Source organism: Sciurus carolinensis, chromosome 14 (genome assembly GCF_902686445.1).
Source record: "Sciurus carolinensis chromosome 14, mSciCar1.2, whole genome shotgun sequence".
NCBI lineage: Eukaryota > Metazoa > Chordata > Mammalia > Rodentia > Sciuridae > Sciurus > Sciurus carolinensis.
Genome location: NC_062226.1, coordinates 22,443,174 through 22,470,427, shown reverse-complemented (window position 1 = coordinate 22,470,427; position 27,254 = coordinate 22,443,174). Strand labels below are relative to the sequence as shown.

At 37.7% G+C, this 27,254-nt stretch overlaps 1 pseudogene; it reads left to right on the top strand.

The window, feature by feature from the left end:
• LOC124964057 (four and a half LIM domains protein 1-like) overlaps window positions 1–27,254 on the top strand; it is a 68,698-nt pseudogene that overhangs the window by 26,475 nt on the left and 14,969 nt on the right.

Genomic DNA, 27,254 nt, shown 5'->3' with positions numbered 1-27,254 from the left:
CATGAAATCTGGTGAGGCAGAACATCATGGTGAGGAGTGCATGGCAGAACAAAGTTGCTCACCTCATGGTGGCCAGGAACCAAAGAGAGGGAGAGAGACAGAAGGAGAGATGGCAGGGATAAAACATACCCTTCAAAGCCACCCTTCTCCCATGACCTACTTTCCTCTACGAGGCTCCACCTCTTCAACATAACCTTGTGGGAACTGGAGTAGAACTCACAAAACCAAAGATAAATAGTCCATTTTCCAGACAAGATAGGAGTTTACTTAATCAGAAATAAAGTGTATCTCATTCTCTTGTTCCTCCTTTTACCCAACCTTCCTATCAATACAGTCTCCAACTCCATAGGCACTTTGCATCCTCTGCCTCTACCTCTCTCCTAGGAGGACATTTATGAAGGCATGTGAGCTCACCTGGATAACCTCACCATCTCAAAATCCTCAATCACATATGCAGATACCCTTTTTTCCCTATAAAGAAACATTTACAGGTTCTAAAGATTAGGACCTGATATCTTGGAGGCCTTTATTCTGCCTAGCACATCCAGTCAAGTATCTGGAGGCCCTGGAGCTACAAGCCAATTTCTTGTAAGGGTTTCAGACCAAAAACAAATTATTATTTGTTTTATGCTTCCAACATTTTACAACTTTGTATCAAAATAAATATCTTGAATAGTTGTAGTTTTAGACTGCCTTATACATGAACTCTAAAGAAGTTTGAGTTATTATTCCAGAGACAGAGAGCCTCTTCTGATTTGGAAATGTTTTTGTCCACTTGCTGTATTGCGAGACAAGAGGATTTTTCTGCTGCTTCTGTGCCCAATTTTAAAGATATGTCCCACCCCCATCTCTTCAATCTTTCTTTTTTTTAAATTGACTACACTGAGGTGCAATTTACAATAAGATGCATAGATTTTAAGTATAAAGTTCAATGAGTTTTGAGAATGTATACAACTGTGTTATCACTACCCTAATTGAGAGAGAAAACTTCATTACTCCAGGATTGCTCTGTGGTTCTTTCCCAGCTCAATTTTGGTATATTACAAATAAAGTTGATGTGACCATTCATGTTAAAGTTTGTATAGACCTACCTGTGACAGTCTGAATTGTCAACTTGATTGGATTAAGAGATGCCTAACATTAATAGGCTTCTGGCTGCCTCAAAAGATTTGCACATGGGATGGCAGACTGAGGTGATGATCCCCCCTAAAAGTGGGCAGCACAATCCAATAGGTTGGGGACTTGGAAGGAACAAAAATTTGAAGAATAAGGAAGCAGCAGCAAAAGCAAGCTGAATTTGTCTTGAGCAGGTTCATTGACTGCTATTGAGATTGACTGAGGGCATCAGATGCCAGCTTTTTCACTCTTCCAAAGTGCACTCTGACCAGTGAATGTCCAGTGAGTTTCCAGGCCTTCAGTACCAAACTTGGGCTACATCATTGATTCCCCTTTTTCTGAAGCTCCAAGTTCTAGAACTGAGCAGTTACTCTTTCCTCTAGCTCTCCAGCCTGCCGACAGCTAGTCTCTGATTGTATAAGACAATCTAATAAATTCCCTTGTATAAGCATATATGTGTACACACACACAAACATATATACATACATATATACATATAAATCCTGATGATTCTGTTTCTCCAAAGAATGCTGACTAATATAATACATTTTTATTCCTCTTGGATAAATACCTAGAAGTGAAATTACTGGATCATAGGGCACAGGGTTTTTTGGGGGTTTTATTTGTTTTGTTTTGTTTTGTTTTGCTCTTTTTAGCTATTCATGACAGTAGAGGGTATTTTGACATATTATATGTACATGGAGTTTAACTTAATTAGGATCCCATTCTTGTGATTGAACATGATGTGGAGTTCGTATATGAATATAGGAAAGCACTACAAAATTCTTTGTCTGATTAACTTTGGCTTGAAGTCCACCTTATCTGAGATGAGGATAGAAACCCCTGTTTATGATTAACATGTTTTAACTTGTTTTTTCCCATCCGTTTGCCTTCAATCTGTGAATGTCTTTGCCTATGCGGTGAGTCTCTTGGAGACAGCATATTGTGGGGGCTTCTTTTTTAATATTTCTAGTGTAGTTCCTCCCTTTGCTGGTTTTCACTTTTATTTTTATTGAGTATGTTTTGTAATGTAGGCTTTCTAGCTGTGAATTCTTTTAAACTTTTGTTTATCATGAAAGGTTTTTATTTCATCGTCAATTCTGAAGCTTGCTTTTGCTGGTTATAGTATTCTTGGCTGGCATCCATTTTCTTTCAGAACTTGGTTTATAATATTCCAAGACCTCCTAGCTTTGAGCGTCTGAGTTGAGAAATCAACAGAGATCCAGACTGATTTTTTCCTCTAAATGTGACCTGTCATTTTTCTCTGGCAGCCTTTAAAATTCTTTCATTCTGTATGTTAGAAATTTTCATAATAATGTGCCTTAGGGGTAGGTCTGTTGTAATTTTGTATATTTGGAGTCTTGTAAGCCTCCTGTATTTGATTTTCCATTTCACTATTTTTTATTGTTGTTTGTGTTTCCTTTTCATTCTTTAGGTTTGGAAAGTTTTCTGATAATATTTCATTGAAAATGTTGTGCTTTCCTTTGGTTTGTATCTCCAAGCCTTCATCTATCCTGATAAATCTTATATATGGTCTTTTCAGGTTATCTTGTATTTCTTGGAAGTTCTGCTTATGGGTGCTTAACATCTTTTCGCCATGGTCAACTTTATTTTCAAGATTATATATTTTGTCTTCTTTGTCTGCAACTCTGTCTTCAGGTCTGGTCTGTTGGTGATGCTTTTCATTGAATTTTTTTGTTTTGTTTATTGATTCCTTCATTTTGAGGATTTTTCTTAATTATTTTTTGCAGAATCTCTTGTCTTTATTGAAGTGTTCTTTCACTTTCTTTATTTTCTCTGATTTCACTCCTTACATTGTCCTTTACCTCACAAATCAGTTTAATTATGTATATTCTAAATTCCTTTTCTGACATTTCTTCCACTGTGGTATTGATGGATTCTGTTCTGAAGCATCTTGGTTTGGGGGGGAGTGCAATTTGTTCCCTTGCTTTTTCATGTTTGTGTATCTACACATTTGATAGTATGAATCTGAGGCAGTAGTGTTTCTACCCTGTGGACTTACAGTGCCCCTGAGGATTCCAATACATTGCCATTTAGAGGAAACAATAATAACAACAACCAATTCAAACAATATGCAGCATCAAAACAAATATTTCCTGCTAGGACATCTACAATGTTAATTGTCACAATATACAAAAATGATATGATCAGATATTACCCATGGTAAAAACAGTAAATTTGCAAAAAAGTTTACAATTTCAAATGGTGGACAGGGAGAGAATAGAAGTAATGTAGGATGTGATGATTATGAGGGAGGAGGAAAGAAAATAGAAGTAAAAGTTAAAGGAAGAGTGAAAGAGAGAACAATAGAGATTAGATATTAGCAGAAGATAAGAGAGAAAGAGAATCAAGGGAAACACAGGAGACAGGAAAATATAGTGTGGAGATCAGTGACAGAGATTAGGGGTCTCTGATGACCTCATAGCTGTGGCATGCCCCATGCTTATGAATGCTCCTGTGCAAGAGCAAAGGATGCTTAGCTGCTGTGGCAATGCCCTGCATGAGGAGGCTCTGTGCAAGAGTCCTAACAGTTCTGACCTTGATCTCAGGCACACAGCTCCTGGGAAGGAAGAAATTCTTATACTAGACAACTACAAAGTTTCACCAGCTCAGTTTCTCCAGTTCCTGCCCACTTTACAGTAACTTTAAACAATGGACTTTCTTGAGAGCTACACAAAACTCCTAACATTGCACTTTGCAAGTGTGGAAAAGCTACATAGATGTCCTGGTTTCTGTAACTTTCCTGAATACAAAGAATAATGGTTGCATAGTCTTCAACCTGATAATGAGACATACATAAGTAAAGATTGCTGGAATAACTCTTCAGATCTGCATCTCCAACAGAGAACAGAGAGCCACCTGATACCAGCTTACTCTTCAAGATCTGTGTCTGTGAATCTTTATTTTCCAATCCCTCTATGCCCCTCATTAGACCCAAGAGTTTGGTCATGCTGGTTGAGGCAAAATAAAAAAGAATTTTAAATAAAAATAAAAGAATACAAAACAAAACTGAAATATGCTAATCAAACATCTTAGTCCTCAAAATTCTGATGCATGAAATTTTTGAATGCTGACAGAGACAGTTCTATTTTCCATTGAGATTTATTTCATTTTATTTTATTTTTTTCATCCTCTAACATCTCTTCCAAATTTGGAGCAGGGTATTTTTTATGCATCAGATTGTGGAGGATGATGATATATGAATGGTGTTTTACAGTTTTTTTGTACTCTTGTATTTCTAATTTTTTTCTTTTTATGTATTCTTCCTCTCGCTTTTCTGTTTTCCTGGATTCTCTTTCAATCTTTTCTCCAACCATAAGCCAAACTCTGTTGGTTCCTCTTCTACTCTTCCTGTGGATTTCTATTTCTAACTTCTCTCTTTCTCTCTCATGAATATCACATCCTACACTACTTCTGTTCTCTTGTTGTCCACCATTTGAAATTGTAAACCCTTTTAGCAAATTTTCTGTTTATATTTTAGACAGTGATTGAACTCATCATTCTGTTTATTTGGAGAAAGCAGCAGACATCTTAGTGGGAGCTATTAGGTTTAAGTCTATATATTGTTACACGGTTCTGTTGATATCAGTCTGCCCCTTAAAGGGAAGGTACAGGAAACCTTCTACAATATAATCTATGCCTCTGATTCATAACACTAGATGGAAAAACACACAAACAACATAAGAAAACATGGGAACAAAGTGTCCCAAACAAACCAAGATGCTCCAATCATAGAATTCCCTGATAACAGTAAAGAAATGTCCAAGAAGGAGTTTAGAATGTACATAGTTAAACTGATCTGTAGTAAAGACTGATATAAAGAGTGAAATCAAAGAGGAAATACAGGAAGTGAAAGATCAATAAAGAATTAGAGATTCTAAAAACAAAAACAAGCAGAAATTCTCAAAATGAAGGAATCAATAAACCAAATTATAAATTCAGTGGAAAGCATCACCAACAGACTAGGTCACTTGGAAGACAGAACCTCAGGCAAAGAAGACAAAATACATAATCTTTAAAACAAAGTTGACCATGCAGAGAAGATATTAAGAATCCATGAACAGAACTTCCAAGAATTATGGAATAATATGAAAAGACCAAACTTGAGAGTTATCAGGATAGTCCACTGCCACTGTCTCCACCACTGCCCTTCAGCCTTGGTGCAGGCAGCAGCCACCTCTGCCACCAGGACAGCTGCATGGGCAAGCATCCCTAGGCAGCAAGTGTAAGCCATTCCCAATGGTATCCAGCCCTTGCCGAATACATCTTGTTCTCCACACTTCCGGTGTGAGAGAACTGTTGCAGGGGAGGAAGTACGTGCAGAAGGATGGTCACCACTGCTGCCTGAAGTGTTTGGACAAGTTCTGAACCAACACCTGTGTGAAATGCCACAAACCCATTGGTGCCAACTCCAAGGAGGTGCACTACAAGAACAGCTACTGGCACGACACCTGCTTCTGGTGCGCGAAGTGCCTTCACCCCTTGGCCAATGAGACCTTCATGTCCAAGGAGAGCAAGATCCTGTGCAAAAAGTGTGCCACTCAAGAGGGCTCCCTCAGGGGCAAAGGGTACTTCAAGGCCATTGTGACAAAAAAAACAGAATGTGGAGTACAAGGGGACCATCTGGCACGAGGACTGCTTCACCTGCAGTGGTTGAAAGCAAGTCATTTGAACCGGAAGTTTCTTCCCTAAAGGGGAAGACTTCTACTGCATGATTTGCCATGGAGTCAACTTTGCCAAGCACTGCATCAAGTGCAAGAAGGCCATCACAACTGGAGAAATTGCTTACCAGGCTCAGCCCTGGCATGCCAAGTGTTTTGTGTGTTACCTGCTCTAAGAAGCTGACTGGGCAGCATTTCACTGCTGTGGAGGACGAGTATTACTGTGTGGACTGCTACAAGAACTTTGTGGTCAAGAAGTGTGCTGGATGCAAGAACCCCATCACTGGGTTTGGTAAAGGCTCCAGTGTGGTGACCTATGAAGGACAATCCTGGCACGACTACTACTCTCACTGAAAAAAACTGCTCCATGAATCTGACCAACAAGTGCTTTTCATAAGGAGCAAGTGTGTTGCCCTGACTGCCAAAAAGTTGTAAATCCACGGGGGCCCCTGTCCTGTAAAATGGAATTTGCATCACATTCTTTGTGTCCTTGCCCTCTCTGCCCAACACCATCGATAGGGGAAGAGGGGTCTTTCACCTCTTTAAAGTTGCTCCTTCTGTCTTTCCTCCCCTTTTACAGCATTACTGACGTAAGGGCACACAGGGATCATATTAGGATTTAGCAAAAAGCAATCTTGCAGCAAAGCTCATTTCTCTATGGTTGCAGTGAAAATAACAACAAACTTAATAGATTGACTCTTCTGCATGTTTATCATAGAGCATAAAAGTGCTAGCCATTTAGCTCCTTCATGATGTAAGCAAGAAGCATAAGTGATAAAGCTGCCACTGAGGTACCTTTCGTGGCTCAGCTGGGACCCACCGTGTAGAGGCACGAAATGCAAGAGTTGCAGCGGCTGCTCCAACTCACTGCTCACCCTCTTCTGTGAGCAGAAGAAGAACCGGCTGGAAAGTCGGGTTTAACTTCCTCATCAAAATTTCACATGACTAACACGAATTTCTAGAAAAATTAACATTTGAAGTTAATGGTGGTTCTCACCTGACCTTTCCCCTTACAAACATTTGACTTCCTGGAGTGGCATGTTTTTTCAGTGTTCCTATTTTAAAACATGGAATGTGATTTGGAAAGTGTGAACAGACCTGAGAAAAAGAGCCTGTTTCAGAGCAACAGTATCACAGCAAATACTTATGGAAGTTTAACAAAACTAACCCTGCTGTCCTTTTTATATTTTTTTAATTAATGATATTTTTGTGATAATTAATAATAGTAAAAGAGTTTATGGGTTTGGTAACTTGCATGACAATATTTGAACCCCCTCAGATGTACCTGTAGTTTTGAGATTCATCCTACAGAAATGACTATAAAACTCTAGAGGGTTGGCTGAGCAGGTGCCAGGGCTTTCAGCAGCGTGGTTGTGACATCTCAAAACTGTGATGAGTTGAATCCCTTGTAACATAGTAGTTGTATGCTCTTTGTCCATGTGTTCAAGAGGACTGCAAAGTCCCTTCTCTTGTGATTCCTAGGACTTTTCCTTAAGAGTTTAACTGGATCTCTGGCAGAGAACCAGATTTCCGCCTCCTGCTTCCCTGAAATGCAGAAACACCTACTTACTGTATTCTTCATTATTATATTACATAGTATAAGGAGACAATATTGAAAGTAAACATGTAATGACAATACATATTAACATTCTTCTAGAAGTGGTTATAGAAGCCAATGCCTCATTCATTTCTACATTTTATTATTAGATATTATCATCTAATGTTTCAGTGTATCCTTACAGAAATAAAGCAGAATAGAAAGCAAAATAAAGAGTTATCAGGATAGATGAAGGAGCAGAGATACAAACCAAAGAAATATACAATCTTTTAAATGACATAATATCAGAAAATTTCACAAACCTAAAGAATGAGATAGAAAATCAAATACAAGAGGCTTACAGGACACCAAATGTACAAAATTACAGCAGACCCACACCAAGACATATTATAATGAGAATGAGTAAAATACAGAATAAGTATAAAATCTTAAAGGCCATGAGAGAGAAAAAAAAATTATGTATGGGAGGAAACCAATTTGGATCTCAACTTAGACGCTCAAAGCTAAGAGGTTATGGAATAATATATTTCAAGTTCTGACAGAAAATGGGTGCCAACCAATTTTATATCCTGCAAAATTAAGTTTCAGATTTGAAGATGAAAAAACCTTCCATGATAAACACAAGTTAAAAGAATTCACAACTAGAAAGCCTGCACTACAGAACATTCTCAACAAAATATTCCATGAGGACGAATTGACAAAAAAAAAAAAAGTGAAAACCAGCAAAGGGAGGAGCTACACTAACAGAATAGTAAATCAAAGGTGAAACTAAGTCAAATTAAAAACCAGGAATAAATCAAAATGACAGGGAATACAAATCATATCCCAATAATAACTTTGAATGTTAACAGCCTAAACTCCTCAATCAAAAGACATAGACTGGTATAATGGATTAAAAAACAAGACCCAAAAATATGTAACAAAGTGAAATTAAACCTCTATCTCGCACCCTGCACAAAACTCAACTTAAAGTGGATCAAAGACTTAGGCACTAGAACAGAGATTCTGTGCCTAATAGAAGAAAAAGTAGGACCAAATCTTCAATGTGTCAGCCTAGGATCTGAATTCCTTAATGACACCCTAAAGTACAAGAACAGGGTTGCAGTTCAGTGGTAGAGTACTTGCCTAGCACAGGTGAGGCCCTGGGTTTGATCCTCAGCATCACATTAAAAAATAATAATAATAATTAAATAAAGAAGCAAGACAGTGGACTACAGGGTGACTGCATTCCGTGTCACTCCATGATTCAGGATTCAAGAAGAAGAAATATCAAGAAAGCCGAGACCAGCACAAAGCTTATGGGCAAGACTTCTCTGCCGGGAAGGTAGGCCCAGTGGGCCGGGCCCAATGTAGAGCCACCAGGCAAGACTTCCACACTGGGAGGCAGGACCAGAAAGCGGAACCAGACCAGCCAGGCCTCAGCCCACAGTCTAGTGCCACTGTGGTTGACCATCTGTCAACATGAATATACCCCACCTGGAGGCCACCATCCCTATAGGGGCAGCATTCTTTTTGGGTCACTGCATGATCGAGTTCCTCCAAAACTTCAGGCTACTGAAGACTGGGAGGTGAGTTATTGGAAACCTACAGGGACACTATAAGTCTACAGGGGGGAAACTGCAATACCTCAGATTTGCACTCCTAGAGGGGAAGATATGTGAACAATATGAGAAAACAAAGGAAGAAAAATCCCAAACAAACCTAGATGCTACCTCAATAAAATCCAATGACAGCACAGCAGAAGAAATGTCAGAAAGGGAGTTCAGAATGTATATAATTAAAATGATCAGAGAAGCAAACGATGAGATAAGAGAGCAAATGCAGGCATTGAAGGATGAGATGAAAGAGCAAATGCAGGCATTGAATGATCACACCAATCAACAGTTAAAAGAGCAAATGCAGGAATCAAAGGATTATTTCAATAAAGAGATAGAGATTCTGAAACAAAACCAGAAATTCTTAAAATGAAAGAAAAAATAAACCAAATTAAGAACTCCATAGAAAGCATAGGATAGAACCCCTGGAAGACAGAACCTCAGACATTGAAGAAAAAATATTTAACCTTGAAAACAAAGTTGACCAAACAGAGAAGATGGTAAGAAATCATGAATAGAATCTACATGAATTATGGGATATCATGAAAAGACCAAATTTAAGAATTATTGGGTTTGAGGAAGGCACAGAGAAACAAACCAAAGGAATGAATAATCTATTCAATGAAATAGTATCAGATAATTTCCCAAATCTGAAGAATTAAATGAAAATCAAATATAAGAGGCTTATAGGACACCAAATATACAAAATTACAACAGACCCAAACCAAGGTACATTAAAATGAAAATACCTAACATACAAAATAAAGATAGAATTTTAAAGGTTGCAAGAAAAAAAAATCAAATTACATTCAGGGGAAACCACTACGGATATCAGCAGATTTCTCAACCCAGACCCTAAAAGCTAGAAGGGCCTTGAACAACATTTTTCAAGCTCTGAAAGAAAATGAATGCCAACCAAGAATCTTATACCCAGCAAAACTTACCTTCAGATTTGATGAAGAAATAAAATCCTTCCATGATAAACAAAAGTTAAAATAATTTACAAATAGAAAGTCAGCACTAGAGAACATTCTCAGCAAAATATTTCATGAGGAAGAGGTGAAAAACAATGATGTAAATCAGCATAGGGAGGAACTACCCTAAAGGAATAGCCAAATAAAGGAGAAACCAAAAATAATCCAAGTTAAAAACCAAAAATAATCCAAAGTGACTGGGAATACAAATCATATCTCAATAATAACCCCGAATGTTAATGGCCTGAACTCATCAATCAAAAGACAAAGATAGGCAGATTGGATTAAAAAGAAAGACCCAATAATATGCTGCCTTCAAGAGACTCATCTCAGAGAAAAAGATACCCACAGACTAAAGGTGAAAGGATGGGAAAAAACATAACATGCACATGGACTCAGCAAAAAAACGGAGGTATCCATCCTCATATCAGATAAAGTGGACTTCAATCCGAAGTTAGTCAGAAGGGATAAAGAAGGACATTTCATACTGCTTAAGGGAAGCATAAATCAGCAAGACGTAATAATCATAAATATTTATGCCCCAAACAATGGTTCATCCATGTACATCAAACAAATCCTTCTCAATTCCAGGAACCAAAGAGACAACAACACAACAATACTAGGTAACTTTAACACACCTCTCTCACCACTAGACAGATCTTCCAAACAAAAATTGAACAAAGAAACCATAGATCTCAATAACACAATCAATAATTTATTCTTAACAGACATATATAAAATATTCCATCCAACAAAGAACAAATACACTTTCTTCTCAGCAGCACATGGATCCTTCTCTAAAATAGACTATGTGTTATGCCACAAAGCTACTCTTAGCAAATACAAAAAGATAGATACTACCTTGTATTCTATCAGATCATAATGGAATGAAATTAGAAATCAATGACAAAATAAAAAACAGAAACTACTCCAACACCTGGAGATTAAATAACACGCTATTGAATGATGCATGGATAACAGAAGACATCAGGGGGAAAATTACTACTTCAAATAGAGAAACCAGAATCTATAAAGAACTCAAAAAACTTTACACCAAGAATACATATAACCCAATCAACAAATGGGCTAAGGAAATGAACAGACATTTCACAGAAGAAGATCTATAAGCAATCAACAGATATATGAAAAAATGTTCAACATCTCTAGTAATAAGAAAAATGCAAATCAAAACTACCCTAAGATTCCATCTCATCCTAATTAGAATGATGATTATCAAGAATACAGGCAACAATAGGTGTAGGTTGAGGCCACATGATGCTATAGCTCCCGGTATCTCTAGCCTGAATTCTTTTCTTCATTGCATTCTGTTCTTTCTATCCCAATGATAATCCTTTGTGGCAATGGAAGAAAGAGTAAAGATGCTCCTTGGGTCCCTCAATGTGCCTCACGATATCTCTTTTGTAACCTCAGTCACCATTTTCAGTCACCTTTTTCCTATAGTAAGTATGCCACTGGTGTTGCCATTTAATTGTGTCATGCCTAATCCTATGTAGAGTGCAATTAATAATACTGCTTGGAGCTGTTTCCACTTAATTTCATCAAAAATGTTCTCATGACATTGGAATGATATAAAGGATTATTCACCAAAAGAAAACAATGAAAAGAAAAAGCCTAAGTACATCCTTAAATCTAGGTTAGCTCTTTCCCCAAACTTATATTCTGAATATGGATCCCTCCTTACAGCATCAAAATTATCAAAATTATTAGAACATCCTGGGATTAGAATAAACACTGATGTCCAAAGTAATTAAAAGGCAATTCAGCATAATAAGTCTCCTGGACTATGATGGGAATAAGTCTGCCTTGATTTTAATAAACAGACTTAACTATTGTCTATGTCCTTCTTCAGTATCAAATTTAGGAGAAAGAAAAGTCTTGAAGAGTTAATTTTCCAGAAGCTTTTGTCTTTAATGAAATTTTTTTTTTTGTTTTTATAATGAATCATTTCACAGAGTGGTTTAAAATGATGTCTAAACTGTTTAGATGGTTTGGGGTAACATATTAAGCTGTCATTTTTTAAAAAACGGTTAGCTCTAAATTTCCTTGTATTATAATCACTCAGAGAGCCCCTGATTCTGTGTACTGTGGGTTCACAATTTTTTTTCCACATTATTATTACAAAATTTTTTCCGATTAACCCTGAAAGACATGAGGAATATCCGTATGTAGGTTTTAAAAGGCCAAGTGGGCTTCCAAGCCCCAGTATGTGAATGATCACTATTTCTTAAATAACATTCACACTGACAATGTCCATGATGGTGTGGCAGACAGAATACCAGCTTCAGACAGGAGCATCCACTGGATCTAGAAAAAGAAGCGCAATCCAGGCTGAGCTCTGTGACCTCCCGAGACCGTTGCTGGAGTCCTTCCTGCTCCTTCCACATCCTCTTCCCATCAAAATTCCTCAGTAGCTCCAGAACTCTCTTCTGTGGCCAAGGACCTCCATACAGGCCACCTCATCCACCCGGCCACCGCCTCTGCTATGGTCCTGGGCGTCATAGGAGCAAAAGGCAAGGAGGAGTTTCCACTGCAGAAAGAGACAGAAACTCTGAGGCCCCGAAGCAACTGGGTCACTGCACATTTACCAACAGCTTTTTCTTATGTCCATTCCTAGGATGTGGCAAATCCAAATTTCTAAAGAGCAAAGGAGACGTTTCCACACCCTTTCAAAGGTTAGCAAGAACTGATCACATAATCAAGAAAAATATAGAAGCAGAAATGGGAGGGGAAAAAAAAGGTTGATTTCCTTATTCGAAAACTACAAGAAATAATAGGACCAACCACATGAGATGGTTGTGAGGATGAGAAAATGTCTAGAAATTGTGTAACCCAGGGCCTGGCATAGGGTAAGCAAAAGTGTTAGTTATTATTTTACTGTACACACAATTTTATTCTAGTTTGTCACTTCTCAAGTTGTTGATTTCATTTTTTTATATTATGCTTTATTCACAAGAATATTTCAAAGTGGAATAAACATAGAAAAAGAGATTTTGTTTTCAGTGAGTGAGGAAGTTAAGGTGGGGTGACAAGAGAAACCACATGAAAAATAGAAAAGAAACTGAGCTTGGAAAAAAGTTAAAATGAAGTAAGAAAAGATCACAAAATGTAAGCTAACCCATGCGATTAACATTGATAGGAACAGGCCGTAGCTTCAATCCTAAGATATATTTTAGCCAAAGAAAAAGCTTAATTCTGCTACAAATTAAAAACAAAACAAAAACAAAAAACAGTTGCAAGGCAGATCCCACAACCATTCCTGGCAACGGAACCCAAGAAATGTTTCTGTTTGTTAGAGCATGCTGAGATATAATAGCATCATGTACAATAGAATCCCTGTAATAACAGGGCTGCAAACCCCTGTGTGGACTGTCAGAGATAACCTCTACTGGAGACAAGCAGGAGACATAATTAACTTGGAAAGGAAAAGTAGGTGACAATACTCAGGCTCTCACCCAGCAATAGCAATGACATCCAGAGTTAACCACTGCCAGCAACCGTGCAGTTCCTTCCAGGCTACTTTCTAGGCATGTATAAATAACTATATACATACTTGGATCACTTATATAGCATTCTTTGTACATTTCCTTTTGCTCTTTATGTATTTAGAACAACTTTTTATGTCATCATATAAATATCTGTATATTATGACCACATCATATCTCAGACTACAGGTATATCTGAATTTATTTAACCAAAACCCCAAAAAGGTCAGATTTAGATCCTTTCCAAATTTATTCTCTTATAAATACATAATGTAAATATTTCCTTAAGAAACAGTCTATAAACCCAAATTGAAGGACATTCTAGACAATTTTTCTTCAGAAAAAGAGTCAAAGTCAAGAAACATAAGAACAAAATGAAAAACTGCTCTAGATTAAAAGAGATTAAAGAGACTGAGTGAGAATGGCTACTTAAGACATTGTTGAACACAGCAAAAACTGAATGTGCTCTGTGGAGTAGGTAATAATATTGTGTCGATGTTAAATCTATGGATTTTGTTAATTGTTCTATAAAAGGATGATGCCCTTACTCTTGGGAAATATATACTGAAGTATTTAGAGATGAAGAAGCATGATCTCGCCTGCTTACTCTCAAGTGGGTCAAAAAATATGCAAAACACACACACACACACACACACACACACCCCACAGAGAGAATCAGAGAGAAGGCAAAAGGAAATGAGGCCAAATGCAAAATATTGGTGACTCTAAGTAGCCAAGGAAGATTGCTATAGTATTCTTGCAACAATTTTTTTAAGTATGAAATAAGCTATACCCAAGTAACCACTAAGATATACAAAAACATACCATAAATAAATCAAGATGAAATGCTAAAAAAAAAAAAAAAAAAAAAAGATTATGTAACCATGGAATGACTGAAAAAGAGAGGGAGAAAGAAGAGTTACAGGAAACAAACAAAAATATACATTAAGATGCAGATTTAAGACTTAACATATCAATAATTACCTTAAATGTAAATAATGTAAGTAAAAAGACTGGTCAGTAGATTTTTAAAAGATCCATTAATATGCTGTCTTCAAGAAAGTCACTTCACATATACACAATATAAGAATGTTTGAAAAAGACGTATCAGGCAATCATTACTCCAAACGTCACCCCCTCAAAAATCTAACCTATGTTTAAAGCAAAAATAACAAAGTGACATAGGGTTTGCAATAAGGTAAAATTAATGACAGCAACAGCACAAAGGAAGGAAGCAGATTACTTCTCCACTGAAAACCTCCATGGTTCCCCGGTTCACTAAGACTAAAAGCCACCGTCCTTACAAAGCTCTAGTCTCCACACCATCTGTTACCTCTTTCACCTCCTCCCCAGCCTCCTCTCCTCCTACTCTCCCCTTGGCTCACTGCGATGTAAACACTCTCATCTACTGGGCTGTTTTTAGAACATGCTGGACAAGCTTGCCCTTTTGTCCTGAGCCCTGGTGGATCCACTTGCTTGAGGGCCAAAGGCTCGCTTCTTAGCTGCCATGGTTTGGATCTGGAATGTTGTCCAAAGACTTGTGGGTGAGACTTGGTTGTTGGCCTGTGGCCCTACTGGGAGGTGGTGAAACCTTCAAGAAGTGGGGTGTAATGGGAGGTCTTAGGTCATTGGGGGCATTATGGTTTGAATAGGAGGTGTTCCCCAAAGCTCCTGTATTAAGGCAGGAAAGTTCAGAGGTGAAATGACTAGGTTGTGGGAGCTGAACCTAATCAGTCCGGCCTAGTTTGAATGGACTCACTGGGTGGTAACTGTAGGCAGGTGGGGCCTGCTGGCTAGTACAGCCCCCAGGGTCACTGGGGGCTGCCCTGAAAGGGTTCATCTTCCCTGAAGCCCCTTCCCTTCCTCTTTCTGCTTCTCAGCCACCGTAAGGGGAGCAGCTCTCTCGTACTGCCACCCTTCTGCCATGGTGCTCTGCCCCACCAGGGGCCCAAAGCAATGAAGTAGGCCAGTCATGGACTGAACCTCTGAAACTGTGAGCCAAAGTAAACTTTTCAACCAGCCTAGGTGTCCATCAATGGATGAATGGATAAAGAAAATATGGTATATATACCCAATGGCGTTTCATTCAGCGATAAAGAAAAATGAAATTATGTCATTTCCAGGAAAATGGATGGAACTTGAGAACATTATTTTAAGCAAAGTAAGCCAGAGTCATAAGATAGGGTCATATGTTTTCTCTTGTATGTGGAAGCTGGAGAGGAAAAAGGAAAAGAAAGGTAGCAGTGATCTTTTGAAAATGGAAGGGAGATCAATAGAGTAGAGGAAGGGACCAGGGGAAGGGAGGAGGGAAATGAAAGGGGAAATACTAGGGGATGATACTGACCAAATTATATTGTTATACTGTGTGCATGTACAAATATATAACAACAAAAGTTTCCACCATTGTATATACCTATAGTGTACCAATAAAAAATATGGAAAAAATAAAATAAAACTTAAATAAACTTTTCCTCCTTTTAGTTGTTTTTGTCAAGAATTTCGATGACAGCAATGAAAACCTAACTCACACAGGGAGTAAAACCCTGTTCTTGTCCTTTCTCTCTGTCCCTTCCTGGCCCATGAGGTAAGAGATTTGCTCTACCATACACTCTTCTCCATGATGTACTACCTCACATTAGGCTCAAAAGCAACAGAGGCCAACCAACCGTGGACAGAAACCTCTGAAACTATGAACTAAAATAAACCTTTCCTCCTTTTAAGTTGATTATGTTTTTATATTTTGTTATAGTAACAAAAAGCTAACATAGTGAGACAATCTCTTTGCAATTGTAATTTACACATTAACTCACACCCAACATTTTCCTATTCTATTTTTTCATAGTATTTATCATCTTTTGACATGCTATAAAAATTTCTTATTGAGTCTATTATTAGACTATAAGCCCTAATAGAATATGAATATTCTCTTTTTTAATTATTTTTTATTTATCTTTTAATTTTTTACAGACTGCATTTTGATTCATTGTACACAAATAGGGTACATCATTTCGTTTCTATGGTCATACACAATGTAGATTCATACCATTTGTGTAATCATACATGTACATAGGGTAATGATATCATTTTCTTCATAAATGTATCCCAAGTACATAGAATAGGGTCTAGTAAATACAGTTATTTATTAATTGTTTATTTATTAAATGAATGGATAAATATTGTTGGAAGGAAGAGAAAGATGTTTGTAATACAGCTCCAATAGTACTCTGAGAAATCAAAGCTTCAAAAGAAAAGACGTGGTTGCAGTAGGCTACACAGACTCATCCTAGCCCTTGTAGAGAGGAATCCCCTGGTGAAGCTAGTACTTCAAGAACATCAACGTAGCAATATTAACAAATTGAGAAATGAGAAACACCAAGAGTCCCTCCAACCCCCACACAAGGCCATTCATCACAAAGGGGAAATGAGTGAGGGAAAAGGTACACAGGGTTCTAAGTCAGCCACAAACTGCACATCTGACATCCAGAGCCACCACCACAGAACAACACATGGGCACAAAGGATCAGCTTGTGTATCTCTATCATCTTCTGTCCCTTTTACTCATTTTTTAAAACTTCATTGCACAGTACATGCTAAAGCTAAGGGATCCGTGGAACGTCCGTTAGAGATGAGAAAGACCAAGCTGCTGTTTGTTCATCTCCAGCTAGCAGACATCCCGAGCCATAGGTGTCACCTAGACTGGTAAAGTAAATAGGTCGTTTAAACAGGTCGTTTAAACAAGGAATTCAGGTAGAAAATGGAAATCATTGGAGTGCCATTAATGCTTGCTTCAGCTAGAGACGAGGAGGAAATATGCACCCACCTCTGAGCCGATGGTAACGGGCACATTCAGCAGTTCCCTGTTGCCAGATTTTACTGATTTCTGGCACAAAATGTGACATGACCTGAATAACTGCCTGAATCATTCAGATGTAGGTTCTGTGAAGACTTGTCTTTTGTTTCTTGGTTCTTGTTCTTTTGTGGTTAAAACAGTCCCCTTGTGGGTAGGGGTATAGCCCAGTGGTAGAGCATTCAACTAACCTATATGAGACTGTGTGATTAATAATAATATTATAAAAGAAATAAAAGTAAAGTAGTCCCTGGCACATAATAAATATTTAATAAGAATTGTTGAAGTTGCTCAAAGAACCAGGTAACACTAGCTTTCTGCCAACAGACCGTGAAGGTCGCATGTATGTTGTGATTATAGAGGTCAATCATTTCTCAGATCATTTCCCAAGACGACCTCCAGTCATTCCTCCCAGCCCTGCAGGCACACATCTCTGCATATCAAGAGGCAGAATCTGGTTCCTTCACCTTGAGTCTGAACTGACCTGGTGACTTGCTTTGTCCAAGAGAATGTATGGAAGTGATGTTCTGGGACTCCCACCCCCAGACCTTCAAAGGCTTATAGCTTCTGCTTTCCCCTTCTTGAGACCCACTGAATGATAAAAACCACAGAAAAGGAGAAAGCCTGACAGTCAGCCCTCAGCAGATGATGCAAACATACAAATAAAGTTATCTCAGTTATTCCAATCCCTGCTGAGTTCCCAGCTGGATGCAGCTACACACAAAACTCTGGACAACCCAGGGAATAGAGAAAGCCAGCCCACCAAGCTCTCTGCTCAGCTGCAGTATCCTGAGTAAATAGCTGGTTTTATTACTATACGCCACTAAGTTCTGGGGTGGTTTGTCATGCATGCGAGATACCTGACACAGTGCTAATGGTTTCTTTTTCATCTATCTGACCTCTCTGTGCATGTGCATAGAGAACACTGTTGAATGATTATTACTTAATGTGTACTTCTGAGTGATGTTTTATTGGTGGTAGTGATCACTTGGTTAGTTGGTTTTTGTTATTTTGTTTTTGGGGGGGGCTTGTTTTTATTTTGTTTTGCTTTGTTTTCAGTGCTGGAAATTAAACCCAGGGCCTCTCATTGACCAAACAAGTGCTCCACCACTAAGCTACAACCCCAGCCCTTTTTTAAAATGTTTCATCTTGGGACAGAGTCTTGCTAAGCTGCCCAGGCTGGTCTTGAACCTGTCATCCTCCCACCTCAGTCTCCCAAATAGCTGGGATTAAGGCCTGCACCACCACATCTGACTGGGTAGGGACAGTTTTTATGAGACTTTTTGGGTTTTGATTTTCTTTTTGCTCTAAAAAGTACTTCATATTGTTTCTTTTCTATTGCCTTTTAAAATATTTTAGATAAAAAATATTTTAAAAATATATATGAAGTATAAAGAATAAAAGTAAAACAAATATCTGTGAATTAAAATAAAACCTGTATACTCACCACCTAGTTTAAGGACTAGAACACAACACTCTATTTGAAGCTTTCTGTGCACGCCACCCTGACACAGTACTGTCCCAAATTTCTGCTTTGTCCTTTCCTTGATGTTTTTTGAAAATTTCCCCAAATATGACTATATAACCAAATATAAAATTCCATAAAAGTATATGTGTGTCCATGCATCCACACATATATACATATGATTCTAGTTTTGAGTTTTCTTCTCTGTTTCATTTGTGTATCTCTACCTTTGCAAATATTAGGTTACTATACTATAGCTTTATAATAATTCTTCCTACCTGGTAAGGAAAATATATCCCTTTAATCTTCAGAAAATATTAGGTTATTGATTTTGCTTTTTCATGTAAATTTTAGACCCAAAATGGCAAATCTAAACAAATCAGTATTTGACTTGTTTTATCAAATCTGTAGGTCAATTGATAGAGCATTTCGATTGTATAATTGACACTTCCAATCCATGGATATGGTTTGGACTTCAATGTTATTTTAATAAAATATTCTGATTTTATCATTAAAAGGTTTGCAAATACTTGCTACACTTCCCAAGATAATTTATAGCTTAATGCTAATTTAAATGATATGTTTCTGGAACTGCATTATTATAGTTGGTTGCAGGCATACAGCAATATGAATTATTTGTATGTATTGATTTTTCATATCAAGAAAACTTACTGAATTCCTTTAATTCTAATTTATCTACAAATTCTTTTGAAATGTCAAAGAAAATATTGTTTCTGAACAATAATAGCTTTGTTCCTTCTCTTCATCATTAGAACTTTTTCCCCTTTCTCTTGCCAAATTGACCTGGCAAGAGTTTCTATTTCAATGTTTCTATTTCAACTTAAGGTGTTCTTGGAACCATCTCGATGTGAAAGGAGATGTTTTCTATGTTTAGTCATGAAGGATAATTATTTTGCCTATGCTTCTTGAAGCTAACCTTTTTTAGATTAAAATAGTTTTCTTCTTTTAATATTTTTCAAATCATGACTATATATTTACATATATATGCCTTAATTTTTTAATTTCCTACACTGTTGAGATGATCATATTCTATTCTCCCTTTACTTGTTGTGTCAGCTTTTCCTCACTATGACAAATATCTGAGAAAAGTGACTTAAAGGAGGAAAGATTTATTTTGGCTCATGATTTCAAAGGTTTTGGTCCATGGCTGACTGGCTCCATTGCTCTGAGCCTGAGGCAAGACAGCCATCACGGCTCAAGGGTGTGGCAGAGGAGAGTTGCTCAGCTCTGGCAGCCAGGAAGCAGGGCACAGGTGGAGGGTGGCTGGGGACAAGACATAGTTCCAAGGGCATGCCCCACGGACCCACTCTCTTCAACCAGGCTGGACCCCTACAGGTTCCAACACCCCCCAGTAGTCCTTTCAGCTGTCATTGAATTCATTCATTGATGAGGTTAGAGCCCTCTTGATCCAATCACTTCTCCAAAACTCCACCGCTGACCATTACTGCACTGGAGACCAGGCCTTTAACACAGAAGGCTTTGGGAGACATATAAGATCCCAATGATAATGTTTGTCCATATGTTCAAATTATAGTAAATAATGGTGACTTCGAACAGGGCATGGTGGCACACGCCTGTAATCCCAACAACTCAGAAGGCTGAGGCAGGAGGATTGCAAGTGGGAGGCCCATCCAATTTAGTGAGACTGTCATCCCTAATTTAGTGAGACTGTCTCAAATAAAAAAGGTCTGGGGATGTAGTTCAGTGATAGAACACCTATGGGTTCCATCTCTAGCACTGCAAGAAAAAAGAAAAGAAAAAGTAAATTGGTATTTCCAAAATGAATCCAGATTGGTCATAATAGATGAATTGTGTTATACAGTGTTCAATGTGATTAGCTAATTTTTTTAGGATTTTTGCACTCATAACCATAAGTGTGATTATCTGTAATTTTTCATTCTGTTGGTATCCCTGTCAAAGTGTCAATATTCATGTCTACATTAACTTCTTATCAATCATATTTTCAGTCAGCAAATGAAATCAAAAAGGTGCTTTTAAATAGGTAACATATTATATGAAGGATATATAATTAACTCAAATGGAAAAATAGTTAAAAACCTATCTGGAGAAAATTATACATCTTTCTTAAGAGCCATTAATGAAAATCTCTTAAAAATGGGGAGACATATCATGTTAAAGGTTGGAAAACTCAAAATTGTAAGGATATAATTTATCCCCAAATTGATTGATAACCTTATTGCAATCCCAGTAAAAATCTAGCAGGTTTCTTTGCATGGGAACTTGACAACCTGAATTAATAGGAATGTAGAGGCCTATCAAAGTAATCTGATAAAAAAGGAAGACTTGCTTCACCAGATATCAAGATTTGTTATAAACTAATAAAAACTAATATAATGTGGTATTTGCTTGAGGAAAGACAAGTGCAACAGAACAGAGATGCTAGAACAGACTAATGCATAAATAGATATTTAATATATGACAGAATAACACAGTAGATCCTAGGAGAAAGGTAAGATTATCTAAAAAATGGTGCTGGGACTATTGAGTGTCTATATGGGCGGAAATGAAATTGGTCTGTCCTTTCCCATGTCCACAAAATTTATTAACATATGAATTAAAAGCCTAAATATGAAAAATAAAATGATAGTCTTTTTTAAATATAGGAAAATATGTTTAGGAATCCAGAATAGGCAAGGATGTCTTAAACATTAAAATAATTAACCCTAAAGGAAAAATTCAACTACACTGAAATTAGGAATGTTTTCAATATTTCAGCGATATTTACGACCATATTACTCAACAACTATTAGAATCCTGAATATATAAAGAACTCCTATAAATCAATAAGAATAACACACAAACTTTGGGAAAACAGGCAAGTTTTAAATAGGCACTTCATAAAAAGAGGGAATCCAAATAAAGAATAAACATATGAAAAGATTTTAGGCCACATTGGTAATCAGAAAAACATAAATTGAAAACACTAAGAGTTAAAATTTCAGAAGAACCTCATTAACAAACATTAAAGTCTGACACTGCCATACACTGGTTAGAAAGCTGTTTGGAAATTTGATCAGTGTTGCCAATCAAATTAAAATAGGCAGGGATGGGGGTGTAGCTCAGCTTGCCTAGTTTGTATGAGGCCCTGAGTTTGAAACCCAGCACCACAAAAAGTTACAACTGGCATAAGCTAGGTAGGAGGGTTCAGATGTTGGCCAATGGACACAAGTTCAATTAGATAGGAGAGATAAATTCAAGAGATTGCACACCATGGCAACTACAGTTAATAACAATGTATTGTATGTTTGAAATCACTGAGAATAGATTTTAAGTGTCCTCATCACACACACAGAAAGCATGAGAGGTAGCGCATGTTAAACAGTTTGATGTAGCCATTCCACAATTTATACACATATCAAAACATCCTACTTCACGCCATAAATGCAAGTTTTACTTGTTAATTTAAATAAGTAAGTAGGCACAGCCTACAAGTCAGCTTCTAGAGTCTCATACACAGGTGGAACAGAAAGGTGCTGTCATTTGCCCCAAACAGGAATCAACTCAGTATCAGTCATCCATAAAACAGACAAATCAATTGTAACAGACTCACACAATGGAATATCTTACCATGACAACCATGAATAACAACATCCATACCATCCTTGTTACCACAAACACAGCACCAAACGAAAACTCCAGACACCAAATAATGATATATACAGCATGAATCCTTCCACATAAAATTGGGCAAAAGTTAACAACATCATTTGGGAAAACATATATCCGTGGTAAAGCATAAAGAAAGCACACAATGATTATTACAAAAGTCAAAATATAAGATTTGTAAAGGGAGAAAGTTATGGTCATGGAGGAGTGCACAGGGCAATGTCTCTTCTAAAATCTGTGGGTTTTTACAAATGCTGTGTATTTTATTATCATTCATTAATTCTATGTAGGGTTTTGTGCACTTTTCTACAGTTATATAAAATATAAAAATTTAATCTTAATAATTTTTTTTATTTTTAAAACAAATCCTAAATACTTTGAGAGTCAGTATTTAAGACATAAAATTCAGCATCCATTCATCCTCAAAATGCTAGAAAATGAGGGATAGTAGGAACATACCAGAACATTTTAAGAGCTAGCTATGTTAAACCCAAGGCCAACATCATTCTAAATGGAGAAAAATTGAAAACCTTCCCTCTAAAACCTGGAACAAGACAGGGATGCCCTCTTTCACCACTTCTATTCAACATAGTCCTTGAAACTCTAGGCAGAGCAATTAGACAAAAGAAAGAAATTGAAGGGAAATGAATTGGAAAAGAGTTCAAACTATCCCTATTTGCCTACAACATGATTCTATACTTAGAAGACCCAAAAAAAAAAGTGCACCAGAAAGCTCTAGAACTCATTGATGAATTCAGCAAAGTAGCAGGATATAAAATTAACATCCATAAATCAGCGGTGTTCCTACACATTAATGACAAATCACCTGAAAGAGAAATCAGGAGAAGTATCCCATTCACAATAGCTTCAAAAACTAAAATAAAATACTTGGGAATCAATCTAAAAAAGAGGTGAAAGAGCTCTTCAATGAAAACTAGAGAACACTAAAGAAAGAAACTGAAGAAGACCTTAGAAGATGGAAAGATCTCCCATGTTCTTGGATAGGTAGAACTAGCATTGTCAAAGTGGCCATACTACCAAAAGTGTTATACAGATTTAATGCAATTGTTATTAAGGTTCCAATGACATTCTTCCTAGAAATAGAAAATCTAGTCATGAAAGTCATTTGGAAAAATTAGAGACCCAGAATAACCAAGCCAATCCCTAACAAAAAAAGTAAAGCAGGAGGCATCACAATACCAGACCTTAAATTATACTACAGAGGTATAGTAACAAAAACGACATGGTATTGGCACCAAAACAGATATATAGACCAATGGTACAGAAGAGAAGACACAGAGACAAACCCACATAAATACAGTTATCTCATACTAGACAAAGGCGCCAAAAACATACATTGGAGAAAAATAGCCTCTTCAACAAATGGTGTTGAGAAAACTGGAAATTCATATGTAGCAAAATGAAATTAATCCCCTTTCTCTCACCTGGCAAAACTCAACTCAAAGTGGATCAAGGACCTATTTGACATCCAGCGGAGTCAATTTGGCGCGTGAGACAAACGGGCAGTGAGATTCTTGAATTTGAAGCGGTTTATTGAAGATTCATGAACCCGGAACCCCAGCACTTGAGGAGAGCCATCCCCTCCAGGAGGTGCAGGGTAGGGTCAAGGCTAGTTAAACCAAGATCAGGTGAGGAGCTAGCTGTCCAATCAAGGTAAAGGTCAAAAAACAAGCAGGCATGAGCAGGAGCACTCGGGAACACATGTGCACGCATTGTGTGCGTGGACTTATTTGAATACAGCCAATGAGAAAGCACCTGGGTGTGTCTATGTTAACTGACTTCCTCACCACCCATGTGATCAAAACAACTCTGGCTGGCTGCCAGGCGCCATCTTGGCGTAGTCCGCATGGCATAGCCCCCAACACCTATTTGCTAGAGCAGAGACCTGGTGCCTTCTAGAAGAAAAAGTAGGCACAAATCTCCATCATGTTGGTTTAGGAACCGAATTCCTCAACAAGATTCCTAAAGAACAAGAAGTAAAATCAAGAATCAATAAATGGAATGGAATCAAATTAAAAAGCTTCTTCACAGAAAAGGAACAATCAAGAACAAGAAGAGAGCCTACAAAATGGGAGAAAAACTTTGCCACTTGCACCTCAGATAGGGCATTAATCTCTAGGATATATAAAGAACTCAAAAAACCTAACACCAAAACAGTGTTAACACACAAAAAAAAACAAATAATCCAATCAAAAAATGGGCAAAGGAATTGAACAGGTACTTCACAGCAGAGGAAATACCATCAGTCAACAAATATATGAAAAAATGTTCAGCATCTCTAGCAATTAGGGAAATGCAAATTTAAACTACACGAAATTCCATCTCATTCCAGTCAGAATGGCAATTATCAAGAATACAAGTAACAATAAATGTCGGTGAGGATGTGGGAAGAAAGGTACGCTCATACATTGCTGGTGGGACTGCAAATGGGTGCAACCACTCTGGAAAGCAGTATGGAGATTCCTTAGAAAACTTGGAAGGGAACCACCATTTGACCCAGTTATCCCACTCCTCAGCATATGCCCAAAGGACTTAAAATCAGCATGCTACAGTGATACGGCCACATCAATGTTTATAGAAGCTCAATTTACAATAACTAGATTGTGGAACCAATCTAGATGCCCTTCAATGGATGAATGGATAAAGAAAATGTGCTATATATACACTATGGAATATTACTTAGCCATAAAGAAGAATAAAATTATGGCATTTGCTGGTAAATGGATGGAACTGGAGACTATCATGGTAAGTGAAATAAGCCAATCCCAAAAAACCAAAGGCTGAATGTTCTCTCTGATATGTGGATGCCAACACACAGTAAGGGTGTGGGAGGGAAGAATAGAAGTTCATTGGATTAGACAAAGGGGAATGAAGGGAAGGGAGGGAGATGGGAATCAGAAAGACAGACAGTAGAATGAATCAGACAAAACTTTACGATGTTCATAAATGAATACACAGTGCAACTCCACATCACGTGCAACCACAAGAATGGTAAATTATACTCCATGTATGTATAGTATGTAAAAATACACTCTACTTTTATGTATAACTAAAAAGAACAAAAAAAATTTTTTTTTTAGAAAGAGGGTGTTTAACTTAGGTTAAAATAAGGCTCTAATATCTAACAAACCTGAATTCCAGCCCCAACTCCCTTGCTCAGCTCTGTGACCTTGTACTGGTTAACTAATTGCTCTAAAAGCCTTGTAATCTCCTAGGCAGCTTTAAAACGGGCTGAAGCCAGGTTCCATCTCCACCTGATTTAATTGTTCTACATATATGATGGCCTGAGCATTCAGAGTTTTTAAGGTTCCACAAGTAATTCTTTTTTTTTTTTTTTTTTTTTTTGTATTAGAGATTGAACCCAGGGACATTTTACCCCTGAGCTACATTCCTGGTCCTTTTTATTTTTTTATTTTGAGTCAGGGTCGTGCTAAATTGCTGAGGCTGCCTTCGGATTTGCAATTGTCCTGCCTCAGCCTCCTGAACCACTGGCATTACAGGTGTACACCATGCCACCGGGCTTCCCCAGGTAATTCTAAAGAACCACTACAGCTGAGAACCATTGCAATAAGTCCTGGTTTCCTTATGGAAAGAAGTGTGGGATGACGATGGTGCTGGCACCTTATCAGAGGGTCGTTATAAAGAACAAAAATGGTAGTGGGTACATGGTGCTTAGGATAGTCCTGGAATGCAATCGAGTTGAACTCCCCTGTTAAACTGCCTTCCCTACTACTCATAAACAAGTTTGGAAGTTCAGATGCAACTGATTATGAAGAATCCACAAGAAACAGATGATGTTTTTAAGACATCAAATTTGAGGACAACCTGGACGCAAAGAAATCAAAGCTCTCTGGAACGCTCAGGGCAGGGAGGGAGGGACAAAGAAAAGGAAGCAGAGAAGTTTCTGACTTCAGCTATCTAGACACAATCTCTCAGTCACTCTGCTGTAATTTTCCAAGTTTATGTGAGGGATTCAAAAGTCAGTGAAAGACTTGGCTTTATGTCTGCTGCCCTTACCGGGGGTGGAATCTTAGAAATGCTAGTGCTTTATGGATATAATGTTCTCTTTGTTCAAAAATTTTGTTTTCTAACCAAGGGAAGAAATAATTAAGTTTGAATCCACCCATCCCCCTCTATGATGATCTAAACAATTGGTGTTTCTTTGGAACATGATGTTAATTTTCGCTGGGTTATCATGTGGACATAGTATTTGCTAATTGTTCTATACCTGTCATGGAGCAGATTTGTTATGTTATAAAACAATCATTCAGGATTGCACGAGGAATATTTCTTCAGCACTCAGAACTTAAAGTCTGCATCTTAATCTCAGAATGGAAAGATCTTTCTGTAATTCAATTAATGAGTCAGGTAACTCCAAGATCTAAAAACTAGTACTAAATACCAGGAAATTATAATAATATAAAATTTTCTTTAAGTGAACGGATGTGTCATTTTCAAAAATCACTTTAGTTAAGTGAGTTATTATGCTTTTTCTTTAAATTGTCATTTAGCCAATAAACATTGAAATAGAATGTCCACCAAAGAAGGAGAAAACATGAAGAAGAGATTTCTGCAACAACGGAGGACGGAACAGGGGTGGGGAACAGCTAGGGACTGTGATGGCCTTGGCCCCAGCTAGGTTTCATCTAGTGCACCTGTCACGTGCCAAGAAAAATAAGGGCATTTTGCAGAGCTTGGCATCTCCGGCTCTCTCCTCTGACCTCCCTCCTGCTGACCTTTAACCGCCCCCTGCAGGAGCTGCTCTGAACAACTGTGCTCAGCACCTGGGAGGCCCAAGAACCCTGCAGAGGCCAAGGAGTCAACATTCCACCGGGAACACTATGG